Below are 27,772 nucleotides of genomic sequence, written 5' to 3' on the forward strand. Positions count from 1 at the left end.
CTTTGATGGTAGTAACTCGAATCTTAAAAGGGACCCTCTCCGCATGTTTATAGTTTTAGGAGAGACTCATGGGATGATCCTCTTCGTAGGTAATAGGACCATGGGTGTTTGATTGATCTTAGGTCTTGCATTAGAAAATATTGTGAAAATCTGTAGGTCATCTTTGGATGTTGGGGCTGCCCCGGACATGGAGATTTCATAAGGACCAGAAGGTTGTTGAGGAACCCGGAGGTTACAGCTAGGACTTGAGAGATAGGCTTTGAACCTGGAGGTTTCAAGCTTTCTAGAATATGGACTCTAGGAGTCTGGAGATTGCTTTTCATAACCCGGAGGTTGCATAAAGACCCGGAGGTCATCTGGGAATCCAGGGGTTTTCCTAGACCCTGAGATCACATTTGGGACCCGGAGGTCGCAGGGGAACCCGTAGGCTCTCCTTTAGATCCTGAGATCATATCGGGAACTCAGAGGTTCTTCTTTAGATCATGGGATCACGTTTAGGACCCGGAGGCTCTATGGGAACCCCAAGATTCTTCCTTAGTTTTTATACATGGGACCCGAGAATCCGAGATCGTATGGGGAACCGTGGGTTTCCTCTTTAGATCACGGGATTGTATATGGGCCCGGAGTTCCCTTGGGAACCCGGAATATTTGTTTTCGCAGGGACCTACTCCGCCTTCCTAGGCAAGATTACTACCGGAACATGTTCGGATTTCGGATTCTGCAGCTCGGAAGCTGGCCACTATCGAGTTTCTATGTTGTATTCTATTTCTGGAGGAAGTCACTAACATGCTGGTATGGGTGTAATGACCCAAGGTCCAGGCTTTGCTGCTTTCCACGTTTGGATAAGCAGAGATTATGAGGTGCTCCCGGACTTTTGCACTTTTGCTCCATGTATTTCACAGTACTATTGCAAGTATACCAGTGTTCCCTGTATTGTATAGCACATAGCGTTTTAATACAGGTACTCCCACATGTGGTACTCTTGGGACCCCGATGCGCCTTAGGCTGCACAGGGTTTTAGGTAGTTTTGACAGCTTACTCAGGCTTGCGCATACCCATTCATGCTTTATGTCTCATACCCATTTAGCTTTTCTGTGGACGTGCCACGTTTAATAAGGGTTGGCAAGGATCGAAGGTCTCTAGAGATCTGATCCAGCTTGTATGTCCCTTTAAGTATAGTGATTTTCCTACTACCCTTATAGTCGGAACTATTTTTATTATAAGCTTTGTCGGGAGAGGTTTGGCATACATAGGAGTACGAAATCATAATGTTTAAATAATATATAATAAGATAGTAGAAATCATGGTCCGAAGACCGTATTAAAAATGATAGGCTTTGAGGTGCAGGGCATTCCAGTGGTTGGGTTGTATTATACCTTTGCTATCTTGTAGCCTGTAGGCTCTTGCTCTCCGAACCTCGATTACCTTATTGGGTCCTTCCCACCTGGGGGCGAGAAGGATTATGGCCTCAGTGCCGTATACTAGCGAGTAAGGAGTTTCCTGCATCGCTGTCTTTGGACTGGTCTGGTACGCCCAGAGGACTCCATGTAGTTCTTTTGCCCATTTCCCGTGAGAAACCTCCAGTCGCTTCTTAAGCATGTTGACCACGGTTTTGTTCGTGGATTCAACTTGTCCTATAGACTGGGGTATCGGGGTGTGGTGAAGGCAAGCTTTATGTCCCAGTCCTTGCTCTTGAAGTTGTGGCTTGTGAAATGGGGTTCGTTATCGGTGACGATCTCTTGGGGGACCCCGAAACGAGTGATTACGTTCGTCCACATTAATTTGCGGATCTTGAGGTCTGTTATGCGGCTGGGTGCTTCTGCTTTGACCCATATGGAGAAGTAGTAAGTATTTACCAGAAGGAAGACTTTCTGCCCCGGCGCCATAGGAAATTTCCCCACTATGCCCATGTCCCACTTTCTGAAGGGCCACTGTGAGCTTATGGACTTGAGGTTTTCCGGAGGGAGTTTGGAAACTAGAGCGGGCCTCTGACATTGATCGCAGGGCTGGATCAGGTTCCACAAAACCTTCGAATCCCTGCCCAACCTCACTGATACGTGGTATTTCCACGTGAAAACAAATGGGTATGAGACATAAAGCAGGAATGGGTATGCGCAAACCTGAGTATACTGTTGATACTACCTAAAACCCCTGTAAAGCCTAAGGCATATCGGGCTCTCCAAAAATCATATGCGCGAGTACCTGTATTAAAACGCTCCAGGCTATACGATACATGGGACGCTATATAAAAGTGCCAAAGTACTGTGACATACAGGGATCACTCGACTGCTTGACCAGACGTGGAGAGTGGTAAAGTCTGGCACTTGGATTTTCATCCACACCAGCAAAACTTTAATAAGTCTGATAGTGGCTTCTGCAGAAGCAGCATGCAGCACAGGAATTCGATAGTGACCAGCTTCCGAGCGGTAGAATGGGAAATCCCAACAGGTACCGGTAGTAGTCTCTCCTAGGGAGGCGGAATACGGTCCCTGTGAAAACTATAATTTCGAGTTAACACGAAACCCGGATCCAGGCCCACAGGCCTTCTAACAAGCTTTTAGTCTCGTGGAAAATCCCAAAGAGCTCTCGTAATCATAAAAGACCCTAGGGTCCAACACCTAATAAAATACGGACCCATGGTCCATGTGTTCTACAGTTAAGCTGGGGCATCAAGAACCCACGAATCTCGGGGTCAAAAGCCAACTGGACCCTCACACGGGTCCGATACCTCTCTGAAGGACTCACGAGTCCCCTGTTCGGACATTCAAAATGACTCACGGATCTCCAAGCATTGAGGACGAATACCTTTATGGTCCAATTTAAGATCCTGCAACTTTTCGACTAAACCCTCAAGCCTAGAAGCAGATCTGGAAGATGAAGGGAAATTCATGAGTCTCGTTAAGACCAAGTCCTCAAGATCACCTTTCTTCACCACAAGTTTGATTTCAAGAAACCAAAAGCAGGGATGCGAAAGATTTAAAGAAAAACAGAATGAAGAAATCTGAAGCATAATTTTTAAAAGCCAATAGGCCAGAGTTTAGAGAGGAGGCCACAGGGGACCGATGTTCAAAAGAAATACAAAAAGGCACGAAGGCCTAACCAAAGTTTTAAACCCCCATCGAAAGCGCATACAACAACAAAATACATAGGAAATTTTTAACAAGCAGATAGGAGCTATTCGGCGGGAGGATCATCATCAGTAGGCTCCGGTGTCTTCTCTGCCTCAGCCGGCCCGGGAATCTCATGCTCATCATTGAATGAAGGAGCTGGAAGTCCAAGAGCTCGGCCTCGATAGTCTTCACCGTCTTGTACTGCTCCAGCGTGACTGCAGGATCCCAGCTATCGGTCTGATGATTGAGCCACTCCCTCATTAACTCCCAACGAGCCACTACCTTGGCGCTGCTCACAGCCATGGTCTTCTGATATACCTTGGATTTGACCCGTTTTCATCCATGGTATATAAATGTTTTACTATATATATATCTATGTTTTCTACTCTTCTATGTATGTTTTCAGGTTCAGGTGCATTTCAGAGTAAAGCTATGACTTTGGAGCATTTTGGAGCTTGAAAGACATTTCACCCGAGCTGACCACGTAGAGGTCGACGAGAGGAAGAACAATCGATCGATGCGCATCAGTGCTGACGATCGATACCAGGAGATACCTCGACAAATGAAGATTAATATCGATCGATGTACATAAGTACCATCGATCGATGTCGAGACATCAGACACGCGACATTTTGGATCCATCAGACTTAAAACCCAAGGCCAAGCCAAATTACGAAAATGCCCTGACGAGTTTTTAACCTAGTAGATTATATACTGCCTAAGGTTTTTGACGGCAGAGAGACCTTTTTTGTTACAAGTTTTACTCTGAGAGAGAAGAGAGTTTTGGAGAGAAGATCACTTGGATTTGAACTCCTTGTTATCATTTCTTTTCATCTATACTATGAGTTTCTATTTCTTCATTGTTATGAATTGCTTTGCTATGTCTGAGTAGTTCAATTATTAGATCCAGGGTTCAGATAGGTTTGAGGGATTAGCCCCAAACTATAGATCTGCCTTGTTGTGATATTCATGATAGATTTGTATTCATTGCTTGTTTTAGCCTTGCTAACTAGAACTTGATCATAGGATTGCATATTCAAGCACCCTTGTTATCTCATCCTGACATCTATCTATAATATTAGGATTGCTAGAGAGGGCTAACCGCCAATTTAGTATCTTAGTAGGGCATATCATACTCGCGCATAGGCCTGGCTAGAACCCGTTGATCGATTTTATCAACTGACTATCGATCGATGTTGGCAAAGGTGTATCGGTCGACGTCCCAATAGGACCATCGATCGACACTCTTTCGTTGTCGACATACTAACCGTTGAGACACGAGATCTAGTCTGTTAACCAGTGAAACATGCGACAGCTGATCACTGAGTTAAGCGGTTGAGCTCTAATATATCATGCATGCAATAAATAGGCATCTATAGGTATTATAATCTCCAACACCTGAATAGTGGCCCTGCATCTAATATCATTTCCAACCAAGTTACATTTACTAGTTACTTCGCTTGTTACTATTGCTATTTCATTTAAACATTTACAACTCTTAGAATTAATAAACACTAGATTTAATTGTTCCCTAGCTCCTTGTGGATTCTTTTGATGAGAGTAACACTCCTTAGGGTAATTTGAGTGGTATCAAATTTGGCGCCGTTGCCGGGGAGCTTTGATCGCCATTAGATTTAGTTTTATTGATTCTTATTCTTTTCTCTACCCCCTTTCTAATAATCTTTTTCTTGCCTTTTCAGGTGCATGCCCAGCGGTACCAGAAGCAACAAGGAGAAAGACTTGCTGTTCTCAGACGATCCTGCTCACTTGGAACGCACCATCCGTAGAGGTCAACGTTCCACATCGCTCGACGCAACAACATCATCGTCGATCGATACGCACAACCAACCGTCGACCGACACCAGACCTTCATCGTCGATCCATCCCAATCGTTCGATAACGATTGATACTACACCGCGTACGTCGATCGATACCGTGTCGTCAAAAATGGTAAACATAATTATTCTAACACAGGACGAGAACGGAAACCTGTATGACCAGGACGGTCATCTGCGTAATGCAACAGGTCAGAAAATAGACGTTCAGGGGACTGTAATCCATGATGCTAATGCTACAGGAGCTACTCAACCTGTAGATGAGGACGCTCGATCGAAACCACTGGCCGACTACAATCTCCCAGATGAGTACTATTCCAACAGATCAGCTATTCGACTTCCGGAGATCCAGAAGCAGAATTTCGAGCTGAAGCCTCAATCCTACACTCTCGTGTCGCAGATACCCTACTCTGGCTTACCGCACGAGCATCATATGGACCATCTGGAACGGTTCGAGGATCTAATCGCTGCTATTCGGATGGAAGGAGTCCCCGAAGACTACCTGCTGTGCAAGCTCTTCAGATACACGCTGAATGGAGAAGCGATGCATTGGCTTAGGCAGCAACCCACAGGATCTTTAACATCCTGGGCCGACATCAAGAATGCTTTCTTACGAAACTTCTTTGATGAGGCACGCGCTGAAGAACTTCGGAATAAAATTTCCACATTCTCGTAGGAGGCTGGAAAATCCTTCAAAGATGCGTGGATTAGATTTAGGTTCTTCCAGCGAGACTGTCCACACCACGGATTTAACGAAGTGCAGCTGCTAAGCACTTTCTTCCGAGGTCTCGCCTTACAGTATCAAATGGCTCTTGATACGGCGAGTGAAGGAAACTTCACTACTCGGAATCCGTTGGAAGCTGTGAAACTTATCGAAAACCTTGCTAACAGCAGCAGCACGAAAAACACTGACTCTGAACGGAAGAAATCTGTAGCCTTTATCGGGAAGGAACAGATGGACGAAGTAAGAGCTAAGTTAGATGTTGTGCACAAGCTTCTTAGGAAGCAAGTCTGTTCAGCTGAAGGAGAAGTAGTAGCTACGGAAGGAGAAGAAAATGTGAACTACATCGGAGGTACTGGATTCCAGAAATTTGGAAACCATGGCGGAAACAGAAACTTCTTTGGAAATGGTCAAAGAAGTAACCAGAGTTCACAATTTCAAAAACCCTTCAACAACAGCAAAAGCTACTCGAACTCCTACTACCAGAATCCACCACCCCAGACTCAGGAAAGCAAGATCGAAGAGATGCTTGATCGAGTACTGTTGGGACAACAACAAATCACCGTGGATTTCAATGGTAAAATAGACTCCGCCTACAACAATCTGAACACCAAAATCGAGACCTTAGGGACTCAGGTGAGAAAACTTGAAACCCAAGTAATTCAGACGGGCGAGACTATAAAAAGGCAAGAAGCTTTCGCTAGAGAGGCAGGAGCTGATAAAGGAAAACACTACGTAAATGCCATCATAGATGATGATTTCTGGCAAGTGGTGAGAAATGAAAAGCTTGAGGAAGGAGACTTCGAAATCGAAAGCTCCATGAATCTCGGCGGATCCCAATGGTGTCGACCGATGTCGATGAACTCGCATCGATCAACAGACCATGACGAAGATCGATGGACAGATTACTCCAGTCATCGATCGACGTCGTCCGCTAAATCGACTGACTGCAATGCAGTTCGAATTCTAACTCATGAGGAATTCGCAGCTAAGCATCCTCACCCACCCTCCCCTGTCTATGATAAAATCAATCGATCGGTTGAGCCAACCATCGATCGACAGAGTGAGTCCGACGTCGATCATCACACCCCACCTCCCATCGATCGATAGGCACCTCTGACATACCGAGTGCGGTTACCCTTAATCGATAATGATTATATCAACGCACTCAGACCACCACCTAAACCATTAGCTAACATAACCGAACCAAAACCCAACCCTTTAAATAGTTCACCAGAACCAGTTCAAGAAAATCAGGAAACTGAAGGGAGAAGGTTAAGGAAAAGAAACGAGAAAATTCCTAAGAACCTTAAGAGGGAATCTAACGAGAAGGAGATGGATGGTTTCACTAAAAGAATCCTCAGAATCCCAATCGAAAAAGCTTTTAATGAAGCTTACTTCACACACCGGTTGTGGATGTTCTTTAGAGAAACAAAGGTAACTGAGGAGGACATTAGGAGAATGTTTCATCAAGTCAGAGAGAAGATGAAACACAGGATCACATTGGCGAAGAAGAGTGATCCTGGGAAGTTTGCAATACCATGCGTAGTCAAGGGTGTTGAATTTCCCCATTCAATGTGTGACACAGGAGCATCAGTTAGTATCCTCCCTAGGATCATGGCAGACCAGCTTGGTTTGACCATCGGGCCTTCAATAGAATCCTTCACCTTCGTGGATCTTTCAGAAAAACGATCAGGAGGTATCATAAGAGATCTGGAGGTACAGATTGGTAATGTCCTTGTCCCTGTAGATTTTCATGTCCTAGAAATCGAGCTTAAATGGAACTCTTCACTTCTTCTTGGAAGATCTTTCCTAGCTACAGTAGGAGCCGTATGTGACATGAAAAAAAAACAAATTGTGTCTGACGATGATAGACCCCAACATCCACTACGACCCTATCCGACCTAAGAGGAAGGTTATTAATGTTCTGGATTACGGGAAAGAACTTGGCTTCATTGGCGCATGCCATTGTGGAACAGAGTATGAATTGGAGTACGAAACAGAGTACTCGGATTCGATCGACACCCCCACTTTTCCATCGATCGATTCCAATGAGTCAATTGTGACCGATGACCGCAACAACACGTCACTCGACATAAAGCAGCCGGTTGACCATTCCACTCCACCTAATCATTGTTACCCCCACTTTGCCTTCCAACCTCCAAGCAAGAGAGGACGTGATGACTATTCCATAGGCAGTTGGGCAGACAGTGGTTTCCATGAAAGTTTTGCAGTTGACACTGTAATTACTTCATCTAACGAGGAACATACAGAGGAATACGATGAGGATTATTGGAAAGAACGTGCAATAGAAATGTCTTTGCAGGATGAAAGATTTGAAACACATAAGTTCACAAACACGTTTCCAACATCGACGCCGAAATGCACTCCACATCGGTCGATACCCACCCTCATCCAGCAAAACAACCGCTTAGATCAAGCGACACTCATACAGGAACATCGATCGTTATTCGCGCCGCAGCGAAAATTCAGGAGCAAGAGAATATTCCCTCTCCAACTAGGTTTATAGATACCTATATAAATCGTTTTGCACCCCCGAAACCACCTCAACACACCAGAGCAGATACACAAGCAAAAAAGATGAACACTCTTCCTTCTACATCAACAGGAAAATCCATGAAGAGCAATCATCTCAAAAACACAAGTTCTGCAGAAATTACTCTGCCATCGATCGATGCATATGTATCAACATTGATCGATACTACTCTAAACCCTAATCTTTCTATTTCTAAATTGAATGATAATGCAAACATTGATTACGGTTTTCTAACACATGATGAATTTGGTATTTTCAGGGACCCAGTTGGCAACGCACGTGCAATGGATGGAAGGATCTTACAAGTGTCCAGAGAGGACATAGCAGATATCCTTCAAGTAGCCAATGGACCTGACAACCTATTTTCACAACAACGTGGCACTCCAGACGTCATTCAAACAGATCCTAACAACCACGTCGGAGTCGCCACAACAGAAATCAATCCAGATCTATCACGCCAACCAAAAGGGCAAGCATCGATCGACGGGACAACTGAGATATCGATCGACAGAGTAACACCAACATCGATCGATAGGGATGACCCGACGTCGATCGATAGACGTTATGAATTTGGAAATCGCGCTTTTGACATGTACGGAGCCAGAAAGTTCACTTGGGAACGAAGGGACGAGTATGGAGTCTACAGAGATGAGTGTGGACATGCACGAGGTGTAGCTGGTGAGATGATACTTATCACAAAGGACGACATCAGGAAATTACTGGGAAGAGCATCTCTTTTTGAACAGAGCCACATCTGTCTTCTAGAACATGCCACTTTCTTCACACTCACAAGACTGGCACCAGAACTCTACACCAAAGATGAAATCAACGAGATGGTGACTGGTATTTGTGGAGCTCAGGAAAAACTGGGAGAGGAGCTCAAATCATTGGTAGAAGATACACATCAACCTTTGGATAGAGGCTACAATAAGCTTTTCAGAAGTATGGCAGAAATGAGGACAGAAATTGAGAGTTTACGTCAGCAACTTGAGAAGGAAGCCACGACCTCAACATCGATTGACGCACCAAATGCACCATCGATCGACGTCAGTCTTCCTACAGCCCAGATCCCTGCAGAACCGCAATGTTCAGCACAATAAAAGGATGAATGGGAAGTCTCATACATCGACACAAGGATAAACGACGTGTACTACCCTCTCAACAACAACGTGGACTGGCTGAGCACTAAAATCGAGCTACTACAGCAAGATCTGGATACCATTCGCAAGAAGGACCAACAACCAGCCACATCGATCGACGTGTGTACCATCACATCGCTCGACGCTAAGGTCTCAGCCATGAATGAGAGGTTTAGGACTTACAAGGACATTCATGACCGCTTTATATCACCAGTCATAATAGATTTAAACAAATTGTCTAGTAAATTACTTCATGCCCAAAGGGATATTGATAACATTACTAATCAAAAAATTTTGCAGGAAAAATCAGCATTGATCGACAGGCTACGAGGGCCTTGGATCGATGGCAAGAATCCTGTGGAGTTACTTCCCTACACAGCAGCAGAGGTTGACAAGATCACATCCAAGATCTACACTGCTATAGACACCATGGAGGAACGACTTGACAAACACTGCGATGACATCTACTTTCCATTCGACAACAACATCAGTCGACTAAACAGCCACGCAGAATGGCTACAAAAAGAAGTCAAAGCTATTCAGAGTCAACTCGCAGCTCAACACCAGATATCAGCATTGTTGGGGTCAAAAACGGTCACGACGGAATTAACATCCGAAAACCCTCGGAAATCGTATTTCCGAGAAGATAGTAAACGAAAAATACGACTTTCGTAAAAAATAACCAATACGAAGTTTTTACGATTAAGTATCCTTGAAAGACTCGGAATGGACAACACCAAACTCGGTCATTGCGTAACTACCGCACATACATGCTGTCCGATCGCTACGTAGCGACCAAGCGCTCGTCCCGCTCGGTCACTACGTAGCGACCGAGCTCGAGCCAAAGGTCGGTCGCTATGTAGCGACCGAGCGCTCGTCCCGCTCGGTCGCTACGTAGCGACCGAGCTCGGCAAAGCTCGAGCGCTCGTCTCGCTCGGTCGCTAAGTAGCGACCGAGCTCGAGCCAAAGCTCGGTCGCTACGTAGCGACCGGGCTCGAGCCGAAGTTTGGTCGTTGCGTAGCGACCGAGCTCTTCCGAATCGTCGATACGACACTAATCCATGCAATCTCGTCTAACCTTCAAATGCTATCTCCCGAAGACCGTAGCAAGCTCAACCTATGTTTTCCGCTATTCTAAATCATCGATCAAACTTTGCGGATTAAAAACCGCGTAAAGTTCGTTCTTTATCAAAAGAAATCGTAATAAACGTGTCGAGTCGGAAGACGGCCCATAGGGACCTAAGACACGATTCGAGGCCCATCCTACGATTTCTTAAACAAAAGGCCCGTAAACCACAGCATGGTTACGCTTGGTCCACAAGGAAGGATAAATGTCAGGTTTCCGCGGATAAATATGGAAGTTTTGAAGATAATTGTGAAGATCGGGAAAAACGGAATATCTCCATTTTTATGCTATGACGGCTTAGGGGCAGAAGAGTAAAAGCGTAAACCGACATTGGAGCTAGTATATAAGGAATCCTAGGCGAGGAGCATGGGGGAGAACTTTTTCAGAGCAAACTTAGCACTTAGAGCAATTTAGACAATTTTCCGTTTTTGTTATTTCGAGCTGCGACTCAATTAGGTTTAGCCGTCTTAGGGTTGCTAGAACTAGGAATCTCGCCGACAGTTCTCGAGCCCAGGCTTATACCTTGTTGTAAACGCTCATACGCAGATTCGGAATAAGATCTACTATGCTCTCTTTTTTCGATTTCTTATTTTTATCGTTGTTGTTTTTGTGTTCTGATTGCTTGACGTGTGGTAATTAGCTGATATCCGGGTCCTCTGGGAAATTAGGGTTTTCCTAGTTTCCTTATTTAAACGGAAATCGACAGTGCGAATTTCGGTTCCCACAGTTTGGCGCTAGAAGGAGGGGGATATACGGATCAATCTAACCCACAAAAGCCACATCACGCTCAATCAGACATGTCAACTAACGACGCGGATAACGTGCAGACTCCTCTTAACGGAGGCAGCGGCACTGATCTCCACACTCCAGCAGCGGACGTATCCGCGGCCATCGCACAAGCCAACGCCGCGACGCTCGAGGAGTTTAAAAAGATGTTCGCCACCTATGAGAAAAGGTCGGAAGAACAGGATAAGCTCGTGAGTACCTTGACCAAACAGGTCGAAACCTTAACGGCAAGAACTCAAGCAATCCGTCTCCGCAAAACCACCAAAATCCGCGGGAAGAGACTCGACTTCACTACCCCACTCGACAGACCTGGAGTCTCACGGGAACGACCTTTGGGTCAAAACCCTAGCGAGAAATCTCCCATCGAAAAGGGGAACCCTGAAAGTCCTCCGCCTCCCACAAAGGATTCAGAGGATAACGAAGCCGAACGCATTGACCTGGATCCTAGCGATGTCTCCAACGACACCGACGAGGACGTCGACAGACATCCAAGAAGGACCAGAAGCCGATCTGCTCTGGAAGGCTCCCCGTTCGAAAAACCAATGACGGAAGAAGAGGATATCGCCTATTGGAACGAACAAGAGGAGCTGGCTGAAAGGCAAACCGAGCTCACTCGCAGTAAACGCCGACAGGCTCGGAAATCTACTGACGAGACATCGGATATCCGCGATCTTCGCGACTACATCACCAAGACTGCGGCGGAAGTGAGGGCCGTAAAGTCTTAAATCCATCATGCTACTAGTGCTGCTCCCGAAATCGATCGACTGCTGGAAGGAGCTCGGAAGACCCCTTTTACCAGTCGCATTTCGGACATGAGGGTATCCAATCCAGGAAAAATCAGAGTACCGAAGTACGATGGTACGGCCGATCCAAAAGCGCACCTTCAGGCTTTGCACATCGCGATGGAAAGAGCTAGACTGAAGGACGGCAAAAAGGATGCCGGCTACTGCCGCCTGTTCGAAGAAAATCTGGAAGGAGCGGCGCTCGAATGGTACGCACGCCTTCATCGCAACACCATCGGGAGTTTCCGACAGCTCGCATCGGAATTTCTCAAACAATACTATGTGTTCATAAACAGAGAAACTTCCGATGTTGATCTCTGGAGTCTCTCCCAGAGGGACGACGAACCCCTCCGCGAGTTTATCAGTCGGTTCAAGCTGATAATGTCCAGGGTCAGCGGGATAAGCGACAAAGTGGCCATTGACGCGCTGAGAAAGATGCTCTGGTACAAGTCAAAACTCAGAAAGTGGATAACCCTCGACAAACCGCGAATGATCCAGGACGCCCTCCACAAAGCAACGACCTACATCATAGTCGAGGAAGAAACTAAAGTCTTATCGCAAAAACATAAGGCGGCAAGACCATCCTCGAAGGACGTGGATCCGAAAGCGAGAAAGAAGAACTCTCGTAACGACAAGTACGTCCATCACGAGGGGGAAGATCTCCAAGGGGCGCATAATTATGCGACCAATTCGGATCATGGCCGAACCATGGGCAACACGTGGACTCGCAATCAAGGGTATGACGAAAAGACCTTCTGCGAGTTCCACCAGTCCCGAGGACACTCCACGACCAACTGCAAAGTCTTGGGAGCAAGACTAGCCGCGATGCTACTCGCTGGAGAGCTCTCGGAAGTAACTAGCGTCAAGGATCTCATCCTCGATTCTGATCGCCCTCCAAAAACGGACAGGAATCCGCCCGCTGAAAAATCCCCTCAACGAAACCAGCCTGGGGATAAACATGGTAGGAGGCCGGATGACAAGGGGAACGATAACAATCATCGCAGAGTCAACATGATCATCGGAGGATCACAATACTGCAGCGATACTGTGTCGGCCATCAAGGCTTACCAACGGAAGGCAGAGTCGAGTGCAAATTGGCCTACATGGTCTCCTCCCCGAGATGGCGAAAATTGCTCTATCACCTTCACAAAGGAGGAAGCCGACGGCATCGATCAACCTCACTGCGACCCGCTCGTCATAGATCTCGTCATACGAGACTTAGAAGTCGGAAGGGTACTCGTCGACACGGGAAGCACGGTCAACGTAATCTTCCGCGACACTCTCAAACGGATGAGCATCGAACTCGGAGAAGTAATTCCGACGCCAAAACCGCTCACGGGTTTTTCAGGCGAAGTATCGATGACTCTTGGATCGATCCAGTTGAGAGTCATGGCCAAGGAAATCAGGAAAATCGTCGAGTTCGCGGTAGTCGATCATCCCGCTATCTACAACGTGATCATGGGAACCCCATGGCTCAACGCCATGCAGGCAGTTCCGTCGACCTACCACCTGGGTCTCAAATTCCCAACCCCAAGCGGAGTCGCGGCTATCTGGGGATGCCAAAAACAGTCGCGGCTATGCTTCCTCGCAGAGCACAAGTTAAGGCAAATCACGACTTCTACAACTGCAAACGGCAAACGCACGAAGATAGATCGATCTTCGGCCAAAAGCGCCCCAAGGAAATACGAATTAAATAGTCTGCCAATGCAAACGCATCGGACGTCGAAACTCAACACGAGTCCGAAGCCGACGCTACAACTCAACCGGAACATCCGGAAAATAGCATTGCCCCAGCCACGATCAACACGGTCAAGGCGGACAGCGCGACGTCTACCGCCGAGTAAAAACGCTCGCGGCATGAAACAAAACTATGAGATGGCTTGATCCTCGAAAGGGGTACGTAGGCAGCTCGTCAAAAGACGAGTTCAGCTATCCCCCTCTCTAAAAAGGGGAGGAGTGGGTGCGTATACTCGTATACTCCCACTTAGAAAAGTCATCATTATTGTAATCGAGTTTTTAGAAACTTCAAAAACTTTTACTACAATCTATGTTACTCCCTTTTTATCGAAAACGAGTAACGCTTCAGTTAAACGCAAAAACTTTCAGGACACACTTGGAAACGTTAAGACTCTTGTCTACGGCCTCATCCGGCCCAAAATCGCAAAATTATCATCTTTCGAACATTCGAAGATACACGTATAATCTTCAAAACAACTGCGAGACGTCGCAAAGTTAAAATTCGAAGATAATACGAACAAATTGTCCGAACGCGACCACCAAAAACCTTACACCCCGTTTGTCGATTGGCCCCGACGAACACGCCAGCCGTCTTAAACAAACGCAATTTGATCACTCTTTTGATTTTCAAAAACGTCCAACAGAAGGACAAAAGCGCGATACAACAAAAATCTGAAATTTTGGTCTAGCACTTCCAGTTGGCTTGAAAATTGCCTCTGATAAGATTCTCGATTCGTACCATACAAGTCATATAAGCCGAGACCCTATCGCGGACTTTAAATCGGTACGAGTCAGGAAGAAATCGCAAAAGGAAAAACGATAGCCGGCTAGTCACCGCACAAACCTTAACCGAAAGTAAACCTAGGTCTTGCCCTAAACCCAACCCTCTGGTCTCAAACATCTCAAGACATGATATCTAAAAGATACGAGTTCCTAAACCATGTCTCTCCGTTCACATCTCAATGTTCCCGAAAATCGTAAAGATAAGTAATTTTTTACGAAAATTACGAACGAACCAACAGATTAAACGTCTCATCAGAATTAAATATGAGATGACAACTCATTTCTACTTCGAAAACCTACTCAGGAAAAACTCGAAACAAAAAATTCATCATATATATAAAACCGCGTAAAGCGGTAAGGGAATCAAATCCACCAACGGTCAGTCCCGATAAGCAATAAAAACGGCAAAAACATGCCCATACAAATCTCTCGAAATAAAGGCCACACTCGGCCACAAACATAAAACGGAAAGACGAGCATCTTTCTGTCGATAACCATTCCACCTCTCATAGTCCAAAGTCAAAGTCCCCGGACAACGAAGCACCGAACACGTCCGCGGGATGATCCACTTCCTCGCCACCATCAGGAAACCTGGTCGGAACCTCCTCGGTATCAGGGGAAACCGGGATGGAATCCCAGAACCCTTGAATCTGCTCGTCGATCGAAGGAATGAGCGCCTCAGCGTGGGCACGTTCGTTCATGCCACTCTTCATCAAGCTCATTTCCTTCTCGAACACATAGTCATCGGCTTGCGTCCTCCAAAGACTTCCGACTGAACCGCGGCACTCACGGAAATCACCACCGAGGTAAAGGCATTATTGAGGTTCCCATACTCAACCTGGAACTGAGAGGCACGAGTCTTCATCACCTCGACGATTTCTCTTTTGTCTTTCCTTTCCGCCTTACGGACAGCCCGCGCATGATCACGAGTAAGTTGCGCTTCTCGCTCCAACATCTCGCCTTGCACGCGAGCGAGATCTCGTTCCGCTTTCTCCGCTTTAAAACGATAAACCATAGCTTCCCTATGGCTCGCTTCAATGGCCGAGCCAAGCAAGTTGAGGCCCTGCGAAACCAATCAACGCATTATAAGCAGAAAAAGAAATACCTAGGCAATCACAAATAAATAAATAAAATCATACCCCATTGATGATTCGTGATCCTTCCGCGAAAACTTTCGGCCTCGCCGTCTCTTTCGCAGGTGGAGGAGCATCGAAACCCGGTGGCAGACCAGCAAAGAAATCATCAAAATCCAGAATAGGGACCTCGCTCGAGTCACTCCCGTCGCCATAAGCAAGGTCCGGATCCCATCCTGGAAGCATAGAGTCATCCATCGAAAATTCTATGTTGCCAAGGTCGATATCCTTTCCCTTCCAAGAGCTCGACTCCGGCACAGCTGCTGGAGCTACAACGGGATTCTGGTCGTCAGGTTCGGAGTCGCTTCCCGTGTCCGCAACCGAAGCAGGACCGGGGTGCAAGAACCTCAGTGCCTTCTGAACCCTCTTCGGCGTAAAGGAAGTCCAGAAGAAGGGACCGTTCCTAAGAAGATCCCTCACCGCAATGATGTCCTCAGGGAACGGAGCAAGAGGATTGATGAAGGGACGATCGTTCGGCAACCTCCGGAACAGTGGAATGCAACTCTCTTTGATAGACGCAGCATCTATACGAACAAAGAAGAAAAACTTCTTCCACGAGTTGAAGTTTGAGATGAACTTCTTAACCACGGACATAAAGTTCCGAGGGACCAGCCTATGCTTGTCCGTATCTTTGACGAGCTGAAGCCTCAAAAGTGCTTCAAAATGATCGACGGAAAGGGAAAGGCCATGCTCGTAGCTCAGGATCAGGATCCCAATAAGATGCTGAATGGCGAGGGGAGTCAACTGGCTTATCGCAACCTCGAAACGATCCAACACTCGGACGATGATTTCGGGGATTGGGAACCACAAGCGACAACGCAGTACAAACGCCTCGTAGCAACTGAAGTAACCCTCTGGGGGGCTATTAGCACACTCCTCGCGATGGGGAACCCGAAACTCCACAGCATCCGGGATATGGTAAAACGATCGCATGATCGCGAGAAACTCGTCGGTACTCCTGCTTGGATCCTCTTTCTCGACTGCATGATGGTTCAGGACCGGGAACGACTTCTCTTTGGGAGGAGTCATCGAACCATAATGCGCAACCCACCATGCCTCATTCTCGGCAGAATTTACCGAGTGAGGCACGAACTCCATCTTCGGAACAATGAGCTCTTCGTAAGCACTCGCGGATGAAGTTCTTTTTTTCGCAATCTTTCTCTTGCTCGACATTTTACACTTCTCTTGAGAAAATAGAGAAAAAGGGTGGAGAGAAAGAAAGATAGTTTTTCTTAAGAAAGATCTTAGAGAAAACAAGAAAGTGAAAAAATTATGAAACAAGTTACCTCCCTTCTTATAGGCATGAGAATTTACTATTCAAACTCGGACTTTCGGATATTAACTCCATCCAACACGCCTAACTTGCCAAACATGCCTAACCACACGCTAGGACCCTACGATGCATGGTCCTAACAGGCTGGGGGGCTAACTGTTGGGGTCAAAAACGGTCACGACGGAATTAACATCCGAAAACCCTCGGAAATCGTATTTCCGAGAAGATAGTAAAAGAAAAATACGACTTTCGTAAAAAATAACAAATACGAAGTTTTTACGAAGAAGTATCCTTGAAAGACTCGGAATGGACAACACCAAACTCGGTCATTGCGTAACTACCGCACATACACGCTGTCCGGTCGCTACGTAGCAACCGATTGCTTGTCCCGCTCGGTCGATAGCGACCGAGCTCGAGCCATAGCTCGGTCACTACGTAGCGACCAAGCGCTCGTCCCGCTCGGTCGCTACGTAGCGACCGAGCTAGGCAAAGCTCGGTCGCTATGTAGCGACCGAGCGCTCGTCTCACTCGGTCGATACGTAGCGACCGAGCTCGAGCCAAAGCTCGGTCGCTACGTAGCGACCGATCCCGAGCCAAGCTCAGTCGCTACGTAGCGACCGGGCTCGAGCCAAAGTTCGGTCGTTGCATAGCGACCGAGCTCTTCCGAAACGTCGATACGACACTAATCCATGCAATCTCTTCTAACCTTCAAATGCTATCTCCCGAAGACCGTAGCAAGCTCAACCTATGTTTTCCGCTATTCTAAATCATCGATCACACTTTGCGGATTAAAAACCGCAGAAAGTTCGTTCTTTATCAAAAGAAATCGTAATAAACGTGTCGAGTCGGAAGACGGCCCATAGGGACCTAAGACACGATTCGACGCCCATCCTACGATTTCTTAAACCAAAGGCCCGTAAACCACAGCATGGTTACGCTTGGTCGACAAGGAAGGATAAATGTCAGGTTTCCGCGGATAAATACGGAAGTTTTGAAGATAATTGTGAAGATCGGGAAAAACGGAATATCTCCATTTTTATGCTATGACGGCTTAAGGGCAGAAGAGTAAAGGCGTAAACCGACCTTGGAGCTAGTGTATAAGGATTCCTAGGCGAGGAGCATGGGGGAGAACTTTTTCAGAGCAAACTAAGCACTTAGAGCAATTTACGCAATTTTCCGTTTTTGTTATTTCGAGCTGCGACTCAATTAGGTTTAGCCGTCTTAGGGTTGCTAGAACTAGGAATCTCGCTGACAGCTCTCGAGCCCAGGCTTATACCTTGTTGTAAACGCTCATACGCAGATTCGGAATAAGATCTACTTTGCTCTCTTTTTTCGATTTCTAATTATTATCGTTGTTGTTCTCGTGTTCTGATTGTTTGACGTGTGGTAATTAGCAGATATTCGGGTCCTCTGGGAAATTAGGGTTTTCCTAGTTTCCTTATTTAAATGGAAATCGACAGTGCGAATTTTGTTTCCCACAAGCATCGATCAACAAGACGCGAGGAAATCGCTCGATGGTAAGTCGCCGAGATCGACCGACGAACACATAATCGCATCGATCGACGCCGAGTCTACACTAGCCGGCGAGCAGCTGATACACAAGACGATAGAGTCAATGCAAAAGGAACTGACAGAACTTTCAGCATACGCCTATGACAACATCGGCTGGCACAAGGTCAGCATTGACAACATTCAAGATAGGCTACAGAACATCTCCAATGTACTTGAAGAGATGGATGACAAATGGACAAGAAATGATGAGGCCACAAGAAGTTTCATTGCATCTTGGTCCAGAATGTGCAGAGATGACGTGGATGCTTGTTTTCCAACAAGCAGTTGTTTCTCCACCAAATAGCCAATCACTACCACACTCAAGCTAAATGACTATAACCAAGCGTTGAGTGGGAGGCAACCCACTATTAGGTATTTTAGTTTGGTTTTATTAGCTAGCATTTATTTACTTTTGCTTTATTTCTTTCAGATTTAGGAGACCCAAGTAGGAGGACCTGAATATCGACCGCCAACGAGACGTCGACATCGCTCGACATGGAGAACCACACGACGATCGATGTAACATATTCCCATCGATCGATATCTAATCCGGTCAGATGTATCTTCCCTACTTGTTACATTTCGTACATCATGAACTATTTCATCATAACTCCGGCTGAGTTACATTGGGACAGTGTAATTTAAGTCTGGGGGGAGATTTACTGATATAATTTATTTTATTCTTATATAAAAAGGAATTTCAATAAATTATGCTTAACTATTGAAAATAAGGACTATAATATTAAATTGATTTAAACTTGAATATCTAACCAATCTTTAGCACCATTTTATATTTACTGATTGCAGATAGCACTAAAGATGCTAAAGCGGATCAACCTATCAACTACACACTTGCCTTGAATCGTATGAAGTAACCAAAGCTGATTTCCAACACTAAACCTCACATAACCGCTTGTCTTGGGGCTTGGTATACATGGGATCAGATTCTTCAGACAGGTCTGGAAGGTAACGCCTGGTTTAGATTATTTATCACATTTTCTCTCTCTAAATTTCGACCCTAGAATAGTTAGTGAGTATTTAAAAAAAAAAGACAATATATATAAAAAAAAAAGATCTATTGTTTATTTAGGATGAGTCTGAACAGGACTTGGTGGCTAAAACCATTAAGGCTTGATTCATAAAGACTCCAATAAAAGAGTTCAAAACGGGACTTGGAGGCGGCAATCTTCAAGCCTCGCTTTCACAAAGAACTCTTGGATATAGGTCAAAAAGAAGTGAACAGAGCTTGGTGGCAACCACCATTAAGTTTTGATTCATGGAAGCCTGTCCAATCTTGGTCACTGATCCGGCAATGGAAGCAGACTTTGACTCAAGAGAGAAAATTAGAGAGAGAGAAACTAGGAACTAACTTTTACCTGCAGCTCCAGATACTTGTCTGAAATCCTTGCATCCTATGATCGATACTCCCAAGGTAAAGCATTCACTTTATATTTATGAAAAGAAATGAAGTCAGTAGAGGGGATGTCAGACGTGAATTGATGAGTTGTGTTATGTTAGAAATGGTTGTTAAGCTAGGATATTGCATAGTGTGCTTCTGTGATTAGGATCTTTTAAATGTGGTTGCAAAATTGTTGAGGAAAATAATTCTTGCTTTAAAATCTTAAGTCCCTAATATTTTCAAACTTCTTTCAGAGAGACTGCCTGTATGTTTTGCTTGAGGACAAGCAAAAGGGTAAGTCTGGGGGAGTTGATATACCTTGGATTTGACATGTTTTCATCCATGGTATATAAGTGTTTTACTATATATATATCTATATTTTCTACTCTTCTAGGTATGTTTTCAGGTTCAGGTGCATTTCGGAGTAAAGCTATGACTTTGGAGCATTTTGGAGCTTAAAAGACATTTCACCCGAGCTGACCACGTAGAGGTCGACGAGAGGAAGAACAATCGATCGATGCGCATCAGTGCTGACGATCGATACCAGGATATACCTCGACAAATAAAGATTAATATCGATCGACGTACACAAGTACCATCGATCGATGTCGAGACATCAGACACGTGACATTTTGGATCCAGCAGACTTAAAACTCAAGGCAAAGCCAAATTACAAAAATGCCCTGACGAGTTTTTAACCTAGTAGATTATATATTGCCTAAGGTTTTTGACGGCAGAGAGACCTTTTTTGTTACAAGTTTTACTTTGAGAGAGAAGAGAGTTTTGGAGAGAAGATCACTTGTGATTGGAACGCCTTGTTATCATTTCTTTTCATCTATACTATGAGTTTCTATTTCTTCATTGTTATGAATTGCTTTGCTATGTCTGAGTAGTTCATTTATTAGATCCAGGGTTCAGATAGGTTTGAGGGATTAGCCCCAAACTATAGTTCTGCCTTGTTGTGATATTCATGATAGATTTGTATTCATTGCTTGTTTTAGCCTTGCTAACTAGAACTTGATCATAGGATTGCATATTCAAGCACCCTTGTTATCCCATCCTGACATATATCTATCATATTAGGACTGCTAGAGAGGGCTAACCGCCAATTTAGTATCTTAGTAGGGCATATCATACTCGCGCATAGGCCTGGCTAGAACCCGTCGATCGATGTCCTCAACTGACTATCGATCGACGTTGGCAAAGGTGTATCGGTCGACGTCCCAATAGGACCATCGATCGACACTATTTCGTTGTTGACATACTAACCGTTGAGACACGAGATCTAGTCTGTTAACCAGTGAAACATGCGACAGCTGATCACTGAGTTAAGCGGTTGAGCTCTAATATATCATGCATGCAACAAATAGGCATCTATAGGTATTATAATCTCCAACACCTGAATAGTGGCCCTGCATCTAATATCATTTCCAACCACGTTACATTTACTAGTTACTTCGCTTGTTACTATTGCTATTTCATTTAAACATTTACAACTCTTAGAATTAATAAACACTAGATTTAATTGTTCCCTAGCTCCTTGTGGATTCGATCCCTAAGTACTACATCTGAACCTCTTTTGATGAGAGTAACACTCCTTAGAGTAATTTGAGTGGTATCATCTTCTCAGCACCAAAGGTCTCCTTAGCGAGCTTCAACTCGACCACATCCTCTTCTCGGCCCTCCAGTTCCTTCCGCAGAGCTTCATTCTCTGATGCTGCCATCTTCCCTGCCTCATCTTGAGCCTTCACCTTAAGCCTCAAAGCCTTGATCTCCTTCTCCATGGCCAAGGCGTTGTTCTTCTCTTCGCACAGCTGAGAAGTCAGAGCATCCAGATCAGCCTTGGACTGGCCCTACATATTGTTACCGAGATGATGCAATTCGGACATCACCTACGCAAATGGACTCAATTAGCAACCCCAGTCGGAGCATCTCATAAAAACAAGGGAAAGGGAATATTGCTTCTTACCCGGAGAAGGTCTCCTTGAAGAGATTGGATGGCTACAGAAGAATCCTCCATCGACACTAAGAGGACATGAGTTTAAGGAAACACTTTGGTGTTGAGGTTGGCAAGCATGGTAGCCATGTGATATCACTCAAATTACCCTAAGGAGTGAATTACTCGCTCAAAAAAGAGGTTCAGATGTAGTACTTAGGGATCGAATCCACAAGGACTCTAGGATTACTCAATAGATCTAAGAGATTAGAAATAAAGATAGACTAAGAGATTTATTTGTTTTAAAAGCAGTAAATGATGAGTCAAACAAGGTAATTGTTTGGCAGTTTAAGTTGACGTTGTTCTAGGATGGGAAAACAGCTAGACTTAGGCAAATTCTCAGGTATGAAAAGCATTCAACTTAGTTCAGACTAAAGGGTTTGACGACTTGTGAACTCAAACAATGGTAAACTAGATAGATTTTCTTTACTAGATCTCGGATCTCAACTGTCGTCTATTGATCTCGAGAAAGAGTCGATCGATGTGACTTAATGCACATCGCTCGATACACCTTTCAAACAATCGATCGACGCCACTGTCGTTACGTCGATCGACGGTTCTTCAGCAAGCCTTGCAAGCGGGTTTGGATATGTTCTCTAACCTTCTAGACCAACTCTCATTGTTATCTAGTCTGTTAGATCACGCTGGCTATTTCAGGTATTAAGGCTAACGGTTAGTTATCTTAATTAATCCTAAGATCTAAAATAAGGGTGATCAATCCTAATTTTAGCATTAAGCTTAACAAACATGAAAGAACCATCAAAACACCTTTTTTAAAATCTTATTAGCAGCACATACTTTCAACCTTTATGAGAAACCTAAATCTAACAATTGGGTTTACTCAGACATATTCATGAAAGACAAAGTCATGATGGTTTGAATAAAACTCAAATGAAATATTGAACACAGAAATTAAGAGTAATAGAAATAAAGGAGTTCAAGATCTTCTATGTTATGCAGTCTCAGATCTATCTCTCCAATCCTAAGCTCTTCTAATGGTAGCCAAAATGCTTCTTCTCCAAACTAGGTCTTTAGGCAAGTCTGCCTCTAAAATGATATAAAACCCTCGTACATATAGCCTCACAGGCGGCTAAGGACTTAAGTTGCAATTAATAAACTTTTAGGAAATGAAATCTTCTAATTTCGTGATTAATCCTCAGGTGATCCAACATCAATCGATGGCGCTCAGCGGCTGTCGATCAATTTTAATTTGCTCTTGTCGATCGATATTGCTCGTCTAGCGTCGATCGATGCTATACGCGTAAAAGTACTCCAAAGCGTCCTAAAAGCATCATTTCCTTCTATCAAGCAACTGAACCTGTAATTTCTTTGAAAAGACTCTAAAACATAGTAAATAGATCCTAAAACACTTATATACCATAACTAAAAATGGGTGAAATTCATGGTATATCAACTCCCCCAGACTTATCATTTTGCTTGTCCTCAAGCAAAACAAATGAACAGTCTCTTTGAAAGAGGTTTGAAAACATCAAGGACTCACAGATTTAAAACATAGAAGTCATCACCTCTACAATATTGCAATCCACATCTAAAAGGTCCTAATCACAAAGCACATTATGCAATATCCTAGCTTAGCAACCGAATTCATCTAGCCACAACTTAGCAAATCTTATCTGATATTCTCCTTGACCAACCTCATTTCTTAGCATAAATAAAAGTGCAGTACCTTGGGAGTATCGATCACAGGATGCAAAGATTCTCAAACAAGTATCTGTATATGCAGGTAAAAGTTAGTTCATAATTTCTCTCTCTCTAATTTCTCTCTTGAGTCAAAGTCTGCTTATATTGCAAGATCATTGACCAAGATTGGACAGGCATCCATGAATCAAGACTTAATGGTGGTTGCCACCAAGTCATGTTCACTTCTTTTTTACCTATATCCAAAGACTTATTTGTGAAGCGAGCCTTGAAGATTGCCGCCTCCAAGTCTCGTTCGATTTCTTTTTGTTGGAAGCCTTATTGGTTGTAGCCACCAAGTCTTGTTCGGTTTCCACCTAACTAGATCCTAAGTCCTATTTAAATGATAATTTTCAATTTTTTTTAGATAACTATGTTTAGATAAAGCCTACATAAGGCTTTATGTAAAGCTACTCTAGGGTCGAAATAGAGAGAGAAAATTGTGATAAATAAATCTACATAAGGCTTTACCTTCCAGATAAAGCCTTATGTAAAGCTACTCTAGGGTCGAAATAGAGAGAGAAAATTGTGATAAATAAATCTACATAAGGCTTTACCTTCCAGATTTGTTTGAAGAATCCGATCCCATGTATACCAGGTCCCAAGACAAGCAGTAGTGTCAGGTTAGTGTTGGAGGTCAGCTTTGGTTCCTTCAAACAATCAAGGCAAGTGTGTATAGTTGACAGGTTGGTCCACTTTAGCATCTTAGTACTATCTGCAATAAGTAAATCTAGAATGGTGCTAAAAAGTGGTTAGACATTTAAATAAAAATCAGAAGTTCATAGTCCCCTTCTTGACTCAATAAAATTGTTTTTGAAAAGATTTTGACAAAACTCAAGAAGATGGTGTTAGTACTACCTCCCCGAGACTTAAATTACACCGTCTCGGTGTAAAGTGTCCAAAGGTGGTGATAAGCAAAGCTAGATGTTTGAGATGTTAAAGTAAAGTGTCGTACCTCTCTGTCCCGCACATCGATCGATACCATCCTCTCCGTATCGATCGACGGCGTAGAACAGAAAATTCTGCGTCATGTCTGGAATCTAATACACATGATATGTCAGTTTGGTTAGCTCTGTTAGACACTCCAAACATAAGAAATAAATAAACAGTCTCAAACACAAAGCATAGATATGTCTACAGAATAAATCCTACAAGTTCAAAAAACAAAGAAACAAGTGCATAAGGGAAAGAGATCGAAATGGGAGGACTAGTCGGTGTCCTCGCTGGTCGCGTCGTCGTCGCTCTCGGATGAGGGGTCTCTGCGCTGCCTAGAGTGTCCTGCTGCTGCTGGTGAGTAAGCTCTGATTGTCCTCATGCTCGTGCAAGAAACTCTAGACCATACGAAGAGCATCCACAACTACCCTCTGAAAGTCTCCCTGATCGCGCATAGGGATGTATGGTATGTTTGGGAAGTCAGGAAGAGGTGCCTTTGTTGGTCCCTGTGTAGCTCTGGCTCGACGCAGTTCGGGAGGTCTGCGCGGAATGGCCGGAAGATCGCGGAAGAGCTGGGCATCGGGGAGGAACCGGAGTCAATTGACACTGTAATCAAAGTCCGTGATCGTCCTGTTCGGCATCTGCAGTACACGGTGCTGGTTCCCGATCCTGAAACTCCATAGAAGCTTCTCCTTGAGCCAACCTGAGTTCATCATGTTTGGTTAAGTTTTGCAACAGATATGCTTTCTGGACTTCAAGATATCATATATTCCAATGTGCGAAATGGAATTTATGACTCTTTACTGCAAAATCTTTTTAGTGAGGTTTGTTTTAGTGGTTGTTTTATTCCGGTCTGGTTATTCAGACCGACTCAAGTTTGAATAATAAAATAATCGTTCATTGTTAAGAAAAAAAAAACTGTAGTTTAAGTTTATATTTGAAATATATTTTTTTAGGAAAAAGTGGTAAGCTCAGACGGATGGAGAAACAAAATGGAAGAGCACAAAGATTGGAAAACACGTTAACGAGTGGCATGTCATCTCTAGACAGCGCATAAAAGAAACAAGGGACTCGCTTTAATTACCCTTTTACCCCTCCAGACGTACGCGGCTTCACCGTAATAGCAAGAAAACCGACGTCGGATAAAAGTCAAAAAGTGACAACTCAAGACCACACCCTCCCAATACTTTATATTCAACGCTTCTTTGTTAGTTTCTTTCGTTCAATAACATTTTGTCTCTTCACATTAGACACAACTACAAATAAAATTCAACTTTATACAACGTTTTGTAATTTTCTCGATTTTTTCTTTGTTACTATTATGAAATTCGTTATATTTATTTTTCGTAAGTCAAAAGTCCAACAATATCTCCTAGCCAAGACAAGTAGGTTGGAGAATTATGTAATACTCATTTTAAAAACATGAAATCTGAAATATTCAATGCCCATAAAGAATACTTATACTATATATACTAATTAGTCCAAATGCAATTAGTCTATTATCTAATTCCTGGTCAGTAAATGCCCTTTGCTACACGTACACAACTATAAATACATACACACTAGCCCTTCATCTCATAACACAACAACTCGTTTCACAAAGCCAACATTCTTAGAGAAAAAGATTCTGAAGTGAAGTAAAAGATCAATATGGAGAAAAAGATTCTGATTGTGTTATTCATCATCTTTTCAGTGGAGATGTCCTCGATTATTTCGGGAGTTGATTGCCGAGCCCTACGAAAAGAGCAGACTAACGGCTGTAATCGATTGGCCGCCGTAGACGGCGGTGCCTTTAACTTGATCTCGCCTACTGTTGCCGCGAACAGCTCGAGGATTCGTTTGATGAGGAGCTTGACTTTCCGATTAGCGTCTGGGCCGAGCAAGAGAGGACCTGGACACTAATGAACACATTGTTCTTCTCTTTTAGTTTTGAACACTAATTCTTTCTTTTCTTTTTTCCGTTTTTGACTTTACAAAGTATGTAAAGATCTGTGTATACTAAGTTCTCAAAAGTATAAAAAAAAGGACACTTGATTAATTCGTATACAGGCTTTGAATTACAGGCTTAGTTACAGGCTTTTTGTTTACACAAGTCGTTATACATATGTAAAGAGTTTGAATTTTTCTTTGAATACAAAAGACTATAGTTCGTTTATTTTATAAAAAGTCACTAACAAAAGGCAATGATAGAAGGGGGATTTGTCAAATATAACTCAAAACTTGATTTTAAATACAAAACTATACCCAAATTTGAATCAAATGCAAAACTAACTTAAAACTTTGTGAAATTACAGTCAGTCCTTTATGACCAAATAAAAAAACATAACTCATTTTTACGAATATAGCACTGGAAAGTCTTCTGAGTCTTCTGAGATGTTGTAAGTCGTCTAGGCGACTTCCAGAAAAGTCTTCTGGTGTAGTTGATCTTAAAAATAATTTTAAAATTTAAAAAAAAAAATTTGACAAGTAAAAAATTAAAATCATGTAATTATAAACAGTTTTAAGTAATATAAATCAGGAAAATTTACCAAACATAACCCACAACTTGATTTTAACACCAAACCTATACCCAAACTTGAATCAAATGCAAAATTAACCTAAAAGCCTTGTGAAATTACATCCCAACCCCTTGTGACCAAACAAAAAACCAGAAACTATTTTTACGAATATAGCTCCAGTAAGTCGTCTGAGATGTTGGAAGTCGTCTGGACGACTTCAAAGTAAGTCTTCTGGTGTAACTGATCTTAAAAATAATTTATAAATTTTTTAAAATATATTTTCATAAGGAAAAAATTAAAATCATATAATTATAAATAGTTTTAAGCAGTGTTTTGAAACCTGACCCCGACCCGCGGTTGAACCGGTAAACCCGGTGATCCAGAAAAAAATCTGGTTTGGGTTTTGTAAAAACCCAATATTTAGAAACCCGCAAAAACCCACTAAACCCCGGAACCCGATACCGGTTGAACCAACGGTTGAACCAATAAATAACTTTTAGTTTTTTTTTAGTTTTTAGATTATGTTTTATATTCTAAGTTTCCAATTAAGAAGTTAGGTGTTGACAAAAAAAAGTTAGGTTTTCCCTTTTCAGTTTTAAATTTGTGATTTTTATATTTTGATGAAGATTTCACTATGCCATGTGGAGAAAATGAAGTGAACGATCGTAGAGAGAACCAAATTTAATTGATGTGATTTGGTGTTAGTTTATTTCTAT

The 27,772-nt window shown here is 43.5% G+C and overlaps 1 non-coding gene across 1 annotated transcript; it reads right to left on the minus strand.

The window, feature by feature from the left end:
- Positions 1 to 5,589: 5,589 nt before the first annotated feature.
- Positions 5,590 to 5,695, minus strand: LOC125588169. The gene has a single exon (XR_007324563.1). It is a non-coding gene; the product is annotated as a small nucleolar RNA R71 (small nucleolar RNA).
- Between the last annotated feature and the right edge of the window lie 22,077 nt (positions 5,696 to 27,772).

This window comes from Brassica napus, chromosome C5 (genome assembly GCF_020379485.1).
Source record: "Brassica napus cultivar Da-Ae chromosome C5, Da-Ae, whole genome shotgun sequence".
Classification (NCBI taxonomy): Eukaryota; Viridiplantae; Streptophyta; class Magnoliopsida; order Brassicales; family Brassicaceae; genus Brassica; species Brassica napus.